General features: G+C 35.5%; 2 long non-coding RNA genes across 2 annotated transcripts; both read left to right on the top strand.

The window, feature by feature from the left end:
- The first annotated feature begins 1108 nt into the window (after positions 1-1108).
- On the top strand, positions 1109-1892 carry LOC147723089 (uncharacterized). Its single transcript, XR_015310062.1, has 3 exons — positions 1109-1194; positions 1595-1698; positions 1789-1892. It is a non-coding gene; the product is annotated as an uncharacterized LOC147723089 (long non-coding RNA).
- Positions 1893-1999: 107 nt separating this feature from the next.
- On the top strand, positions 2000-3168 carry LOC147723088 (uncharacterized). Its single transcript, XR_015310061.1, has 2 exons — positions 2000-2094; positions 2350-3168. It is a non-coding gene; the product is annotated as an uncharacterized LOC147723088 (long non-coding RNA).
- The last annotated feature ends 6046 nt before the right edge of the window (positions 3169-9214 follow it).

Genomic DNA, 9214 nt, shown 5'->3' with positions numbered 1-9214 from the left:
CAGGTGAGTCATTCGAACATAATGGTTGCCGTGTTGATGCAAAAGACATGTGGAATTGCAAAACTGCGAATTGCATATACTTTATTCTATGCCCATGTCAACTAGGGTATGTGGGCGAAACATCAAGATCTGTACAGGTAAGGCTCACGGAACATCGTTCAGCTATCCGTACCAAGAAACATGCAGCACCATTAGTGAAACACTTTCTTGAGAAAGGACATGCGCCGGACGAATTCAAGTGGCGCATTATTGAAAAGATCAGGCTTCCGGAAAGCAAAGGTGGCAACACAGTAAGAAAAAAACGAGAAGTTTTTTGGATCTTCTCACTTGGCACCTTTAAAAACGGATTAAATTCCGAATTGCCCTGGGAAAACGCTATTACTTAAAAATACCCTTCGCGATTCCTTTTGCTAACAGCAAATCTACTTTCTGCATTGGCAGACTTTCTGCTCTCATCCACCGCTGCACTTGTTGAACTAACTAGTAATGGTATGTGTCATAATGAGATATACTTATATATTTTGTATTACTTTATCCCTAGTCATCAATTCCCCATTATTGTAATTTTTAACATAACATTTTTTAGTAGCCCCACCATCCGTTATAAACATTCATACTCAATATAGATCACGACCAGCTCTGTAGTTATATAATGACGGTTGTCTTCACTGAAGTTTTATCTGCTTATAAACTTCTTTTACTTATTTCTGTTCGCTTTTTTTATATACTGGTTCACACTGTTAGATATCACTGCGAAATTTGAGCATCATTGACAGGGCACATTGTCCTTTTCCTTTCAGGATATCTTTTTTATTTTCTTTTTACTTAGAATTTTTCAGGTACCGATCTCTATATATTATATTTTTTCTGGTCTAGTCATTATTTGTGAGATGCAAATAATGTGTCCCACTCACTATATCTAAAACCAGGGCTGTACGTATTGACTGTTGCAGTCCTATCTCGATGCTTACATCTGCTTCCCGTTCCATTTGGAACTACTCACCCTCCTAGTCAGGTGTAGTCCTCTGTTTACCTTTACCTATTAACAAAGTCCCGGCCATCAGTCCCGCCTAGTGCGATATTTAAAGAGATTGGCCAGCGCTACCTAATTGATTTTCCACCCGACCGACGGCACGCCATATCCCGGTACCGCCGCAGAAACCACCATTACCTCGGGGCTATTCTTTTTATCAGGTATGATGTTCCGACCTAGTGTTCTCGAATTCCATACGGCAGCCCCTTCTCATTTATGTTTTAGTTTGGTATTTATGCACGGTTCCGTGACGTTTTAAACAAGCTTATCTACGCTCGATGCTCTGTTTACGTTACCACACGGTCCATGTACCGTTTGTCCGTTCCGATAATTTAGCTGTTCATATTTACATAACTACAGAACGGCGTTTGTTAGTTATCATCACGCATTGCTCTGTTTATGTGTGTTCAACGGTCAATGCTCAGTCATCGTTACAAACAAAGAGAAGAGACCACTTTTTATGTATCGTTCCGGTCATTTAGAAATGCCTCGTCTTTTCCTTATCTTTCTTCTCATGGAATGATAACACATGTGACATGAGCGCATTTTATCTCTTTTCAGTTGCCTCTTTTGGTATCTTGCCATTATTCTACTAATACTGAGTATTAGCGGACCCACATAGCGTCACTCTAACTATCATCACAGACATTTATCGGACTGTTCAGGTAATTGCTATAACCGGTCTATGTTCTATTTGTGACACATACAAATGTTGGATCTATTTTGCTCATTTCCTTTTCCGTCTATATTCGTAGATCCTTTTGGATTTCCGACTCATCGTGCAAATATACATATTGCTACTTACCGTTTTATCCTCATGTCCCTTGGAGTGCATGCCGGCACCTGAATATTTTTTAAGGTAAACAGCGAAGCATACCAATGTTAGCTACATGGATGCTAGCACCTTTACTCACCACGTGAATCTGTTCACTTTTTCCAACTTATAGACGCCCTTTTATTTTTCAGAACCTCTGCTGGTATAGCAACAGGAATTCCATTCATCCATACGCACCGTCCTTTTAAATCTCTTCGAGTAGAGGAATCCTTTCCTAGTTACACAGGTATGAGGGATAGGAATCTGTTATTTCCATCTAATTCTAAATTCGTTGTGTGAATTAAGACATTGCTTCTATAGTGAGTTCTGAATCTTACATCAATGTAATTTTTACCTGAAGAGATGACATTTTCCATGGGTTTTGCATCTATATGGAATCAGTGTGTTCATTCATTCAATGACTTGTCTTACTATGATATATGATTGGTTTGGTATTTTCTATATGTTTATTTTATATCACACATTTTTGCTTGTATATTAGGTACCTTGTTTCCGTGTCATTCATCTGAAGACAACATTATCCTGTTTGTTTTGTCGAGTAAGTTATGAACATATCTATGATATATCATTACCCATGTTAAATAATGCCATTTTGTCATCTACCAGAGAATAACATTGGCTTGGCAAGTTATAATTACCTCATGTCAGTATCTTAGTTAATCAATACATCAATGCCAAGTTATCAATATATGATTCTGAGAGAAACCATCTATATCCGTATGTGTTCTCTGTATGTTTTGGTATCTTAACTTCTACAATGCTGTTGCTTTGATTATGTCATATATAGAGAGGTCTATCATTCTATCTCTCTATATACTACCGTAGGAGAAGGAGTACTGCACAATTTGTCTTTTCTATCTATAGGTCTATCATTTGACAAGCCGGACACAAGATATATTAATTGGACCTTTTACTTCTAGGTTATAGGCTACATTTTAATATATAGATATATATGTAGTGTATTATATGAATGTAATGTGACAAATAAATTTCATGTATATGTAATTCTATAACGCTAATATGTACATTCTCTAGAGCCATATGTGTAATAAATCTTCTTTTCATATGTAATTACAGATCGTAATTTGCGGCTCCTGATGAAGGCGTTTTCGCCGAAACGCGCGTCGAGTAATTTGCCATTACATTTTATCTTGTAGACACCATTAGGTCCATGTTGGTGTCTTTTTATTTATGAAGATTGTATATTGTGTCATTTTATGTAATTGTGTGTCATATAACTTGAACAAATTGTTCTTTATATGATTTTTAACATGTCGATTAAAATCATGATTCTTTTTTATTAATGTTTTTTCTTGGATTGTTTGCCTATTCCTAGTCCTGACTGGTCCCATTATCTGTAGTCTGTCATTTAGATTGCCTAGGAAGTTTTTGTACACATACAAGGTGAATTCTATCCTTCTTTTAATAGAGTGATTAAACATCTGAAGACAAATGATCTAATAGACATCCTATAATGTGTTTTTAGAAAGGATTCATACAGAGGTATAAATATACCTTGAGAACGTTTATCTCAGTCATATTAATGATTCTGTGTTGAGTTTGATCGTATGTTTTATTTTTGAAGTCTATAACGACAGACAAACGAAACTGTTTGAAATCAAAGAATTTCACTTATTCGAGTTACATTCCATCCAAGGTTTAAACACTTTTGTTTCTAAATATCGACAATCGGGCAATCTTGGGTATACCATTGAAATAGTCTTCTACTATCAAACAGATGTAATTTATTTTAAACATGAAGCCATAAACAGACATACGTTTTGATTTAGGGTACCTTATGTGTCACGATTCCAATGAGCCACTGCATGTGTATTTTTTGCTGAATTTCCTATTTAAAACCGCAATATTCGTTCGGTGGCAAACTTTGTTGTTTATTCGATCAATTTCTTATTAGATGGTGCTATCTGTAGGATAACATATCTTACTTAATGTCCACTTTATTATTTGGTAGCATATACAAATTATATATAGCACATCAATCTAAATGATTGGCAAAGAAAACTTGTACTGGTTGAAATTTTGTGCCGACACCATGGAAAACAAATTTGTTTCCAATATTTATTGCAGTGGGCTTATTTAGTAAAAGTTATCGAGAGATAAATTCAGTGCATTACCATATTAGAGTTGTCAAACAGTGTTGAAAAGTTATGTCGAAGAAAACAAAGTTATTTTACCTTTGGTAGCACAAAAATCGCTTGTTTTGTTTGAATACTGACAGCGTAAAAAGCTTTCGAGAAAAATATCAACTCAGAAGTGCTGGATTAGATACAAAGTATCGGAACAACACCCTTGAAATATATTCTAACAAGGTTGTCAATCTCAATGATTAACCATGAGCAATATATTTTTAAAAAGTTTTATGCCAAAGCCTTGAAGCATACAATCGTTTCCAATGTTTGTTACATTTTGTTTATCTTGATGTTTATAAATCAAGAAACAATCTCCGTACATTGACGCACTATAGTTGTTTGATAGTGTTGCTACATTATGTTAAACGAAAGATAAGAATTGTACCTTTATCGACAAAAAGGTAGCTTGACTTTCTTTAAAATTCAGCCACCATTGGAGGATTTCTAGAGAGATATTAATGTAAAGGTACTGGGTTAGATACAAAGCACCTCAACGAGTCACCCAAGATATATTGTAACAAGTTTGACAATACGTACCAAATTTCAAAGTACCTCGTGTATCAAATCCTCGTCGTCTTTAGCCAAAGCTTTAGACGAACAGTGTATGCGATCAAGTTTTAAACTCAAGTTTGGAGCGCGAGATAAGACTGGGGAATTGGATGTCACATGATTAAAGTGTTACTATATGGCGGCCATCTTTGAAAGGATTTTTGGATGTTTAGTACAATTTAGACCTTAGTGTAGCCGTACCTAAGTTAAGAATACAAAAAAAACCTTTAATTTAATTTTCAATTTTTAAAAAAAATTACGAATCTTTTACGGGAGCAAAAAACATTTGAAAATTACAGGGGAAATGTGTCAATGAATAAAGCCTGCACATATCTACTATCATTACGTCATCTTTGGGCGACAGTTGTCTCCTATGTTGGATGCATTTCTGATTGGAACTATAGTGATTTAATTATTATATATCGGAATAAAGTCCAGCATTATAGTCATAAAATAACATCACAAGGTAAAATTTATCACAATATTAGTCTCGTTTAACAGCTGAAGCCTCGTTTCAAATACATGATGTTAAGTTCCTATAGTTACATTAGATGTACAAATCGATACATATGCATGCAAATGGAAAAGCTTTCACTTTAGTGTAAACAAAGTGTTACTCCAGAATCGGATAAGTATATATATACGGATATATAGAAATACACATATATATAACATTTATCCAAGAGTAAAAAAATGATTTTCTTTCATACATATATAAATATAATGTTACAATTTCTATATCATAAACAGTCAAAGAGATATAATCAAGTTCGTACAAATGTCTAAATATCAACATCAATGATGAAACATGGAGCAATACATCTCCAGATTAGAGTTAGTATACATATAAAGAAATACATATTTATATACAGTATAGAAAATGTATAGAGAAAGAATTGCAGAAACCCAATCACAGAAAAGCAAGGGAGTGCCATTCAGTGGCGGAGTTTAAACCTCGATTGATGGTATCGTCAATACAGATAATTTTACCTTCTCTCAGGGTTAGAGTTCTGTCAATGTTATTCTGCCTTTTGGTTGGTTTAATTACATCAATAACCCACCACACCATTTGATTTTCGTTATGGCCAGACCGCTGAAAATGTTCTACTTAGAGAGCATTTTCTTTTTGGCATCTGATGCGGGATTGGTGTTGGAGTATCCTTTTTTTAACAGGCTGAATGGTCTTGCCAATATAGTGTAAATTGCAAGGACATCTTATACAATACACAACGTTGGCAGTATTACAATTCGAAAATGATCTAAGAGTAAAATTGACATCATTGATTGTACAAGATTTTACTGTTTTTGTGGTATTAAAAGCCATACACATATTGCATTTGTGGTGGCCTGTAATTGGCAGCAGTTGTCTCATGTTGTCAACTAAATTTTTTTCTGAAATGCTTTCATATGCATTAACTAATCGATCTTGTAAGTTGGTCCCTTTCTTAAAAGCAAACATCGGTGTCTGTTTCAACTCAGGAATTGCTTTAAGTAGGTTCCATTGTTTTAGGATAATTTTTTCGATTGCATTGGTGTGGGTTCCAAAAGTGGACACGCAAACCATGTTGGATTTCTTAGGTCGATCTTTCACCATAAGGAGAACTTCGCGGTCATTGTACCATGCCCGTTTTAGGGATCTTTTTAGTAGTTTCGCTGGGTATCCTCTGATTTTCAATGTATCTTTTAACTTCCTAGCTTCTGTAAAATAATCCTCTTTAAAGGTACAATTTCTGCGCAAGCGCAAAAATTGACCAAAGGGTAACCCAGCTTTCAAGGCTTGCGGATGGTGGCTTTGGTAGTTTATTAAGGTGTTCCTAGAAGTGGGTTTAGTATAGAATGTAGTGTATAAGTTGTTGTTTGGGTCATTCTTGATTGTAATGTCTAAAAAGTTCATTTCTTCAGTACTATATTCCATTGTGAATTTTAGATGTTGACTCATTGTATTAATCCAACTATGGAAGGCCAGCAGTTCAGATTGTGTGCCTCGCCAAATGAAGAAAATGTTGTCAATATATCTAACATAGATGAGAGCAGAGGTACTGCTCACGACTTCAAGGAATGCACTTTTTTCTGTGGACCTCAACAGGTCCTAATGATTTTGATCAACTATATTCCAATAAATAACGATTTGTATACATTTGTATTTTATGCCATCCTTTTTCTTTACCTCTTAATGATTGTTTCTCATTGAATTATTTTCAAATATTGGCAATTTTCATTTCTTAACGCATTTCACATTTAACCCAATGCATTTCGGGTACATATGGACCCTTCGTCGGGGGTTTCTAAAGGAAAGAATAAAGAGCAATTTTGAGCCCAAAGCTATGTTTACATTCACATACCACATTAACATTGTATCATAGAACGCAAAAAACAAACGTCTTAATGTGTATTTCGAACATTGTCACATTCAGTAAAAAACATAATTAGCCGAAAGTGCTAGCTAAATTGTGCACACGATATTCTTAATGTCCCCATAACCTTTGCGCAACAAGTAAAATAAACTAACATTCATGTTCCATAATGTTGTTCGTTAATCGGAGCGGCAAGCGTTCCGTGTCAGTTACTCACTGAAATGCTGTCATACGTCCTCTCCTCCAATGGCTATCAGGTTACAATCGCTTACTGCACTATGGTCTTTTTAACTATTCTCATTGGTTTGTAAGATGGTCACGTGATCGCTACTCGTTCGAAAAACGGGCTATTATACTAAAGAGAAGTTAATCGGCATGACATCGACAGCAATGATTTAAGAGAAATATAATGTTTACGCTTCTCCTAATGCACGGACAAAATTATACTATACCGAATTTCCAACTCCATAATCAAATGATACAATCACTGCATTCCATGTAAATAATATCTAAAGGATCTAAAAGAAATTGGTCAACCAGAAATCATATTGTGTGAAAAACCTAGGTGAAAAGACATCGGAATATTCCAAATTACTCAAGACCCGTCAGCAATGCGTCGGCCATATTTAAGGTGGAATACGTTCGAGGAGCATAATACATACTCATGTGATCATGACAACGTAAATTGTTCTAACCAACCTGCATTAACAATAACATTATGAACAAGGTTATGTGTATAACAAAAAGTATAATCGTTGATGAATATTGCAAACTGAAGTTATGACAGAGCATCACAAATTCATATCTCATTGATTATAAAAAGCATGTCAGTTCCAATCTGTCATTGAGCCCATCCGGCTGGAGGCTCCCCATCTTTCTTATCCAAAAATATTCAGATCTTAATCTCATTTTGTGTGTGTCCAGGCCTGGACGTGTTTCCACCACTTCCAATATCGTGAACCTTAATTGGGAGATGTTATGTCCTGTTTCTGTTCAATGTGCTGCCACTGTGGATTTCATATTTTTTTGCCTTATACTGCTTTTGTGTTCTGTTATTCTTACCTTAACTTTGCGTTCCGTTTGTCCTACGTATAACTTACCGCGAGGGCATTTGATGCCGTAAATCACTCCTTTAGTGTCACAAGTGCTCGAATGCTTTAGTTGAATTGTTTGTCCAGTTCTAGGGTGTGTGAAGGATGGTCCTGTTATTACATTATTACAATGTGTAGAATTCTCACATTTGAGCATTCCTTTATGTATTGTCATGTTGGATTTTTTTTCTTCTCGCTTTAACAGTTCTTTTAGATTCTTGGGTCTATTGTAGGCAAATGTTATGCGATCCGCAAAGAGAGGTTTTAAATCAGGTTCTTGAGTTATAATGGCCCAATGTTTCCTCATAATGTTGGTTATTTGTGAAGCCTGCATCGAGTATTTTAGAACACACACTGTGAGTTTCTGATCAGTTTTATCTTTTTTGGTTAATAAAGACTCTCGTGTCATGGCCATGACTTTGGTTTTAGATTCCTGTAGTAGTTTTTTTGGGTATCCTCTTGACTCATATTTTTTGATCTGTTTGTCAATAGTGTCAGAAACATCCATGGGATCTGATGTAATCCGTTTATAACGAATGAATTGAGATGTTGGTAAATGTTGTTTTAAAGCCTGATGGTGGAATCTTAAGTAGTGTAACCCACTATTGCGATCCGTTTCTTTCACATGCACATTGGTGCAAATTTGACCCTGTTTTATCGATACTTTCACTTCCAAAAAAGATAATTGATGTTGGTCAATTTCATGTGTGAACTTGATTCTCTCATGTATCAAGTTCAACCTCCTGATATTTCCTTCCAATTCTTCTCTGTTGCCTTTCCACATGATAAATATGTCATCTATAAAACGTTTATAGACTAACAATCCTTTCTTCCAATCCGGGTTGTCTAAGATATAATCTTTCTCAAATTTGGACATAAAAATGTTCGCATACGATGGTGCCCCAGCAAAGCCCATGCTGGTCCCACTGCATTGCGCATAATACTCTTTTTCCCATTCCAGGTAACTGTGAAACAGTGCAAAGTGCAAAATTTCCATCAAAAAGATTTTTTCTGATCCTTCAATCTCATTCCTTAATAAGCACCATCCCATTGCTTTAAGTCCCTCGTCATGAGGGATCGAAGTGTATAGTGCGGTGACGTCAATAGAACTTAACCAGATTTCTTCATTCTCTGAAATTTTAACATCCTGTAGTATGTTCAAAAATGCTGTGGTATCTTTTATGTGGGTGCACCAATTTTGG

Source organism: Lissotriton vulgaris, chromosome 4_1 (assembly GCF_964263255.1).
Source record: "Lissotriton vulgaris chromosome 4_1, aLisVul1.2, whole genome shotgun sequence".
NCBI classification, from domain to species: Eukaryota; Metazoa; Chordata; class Amphibia; order Caudata; family Salamandridae; genus Lissotriton; species Lissotriton vulgaris.
Note: the sequence above shows the minus strand (reverse complement) of the source record. Positions and strands in the feature narration are given on the sequence as shown.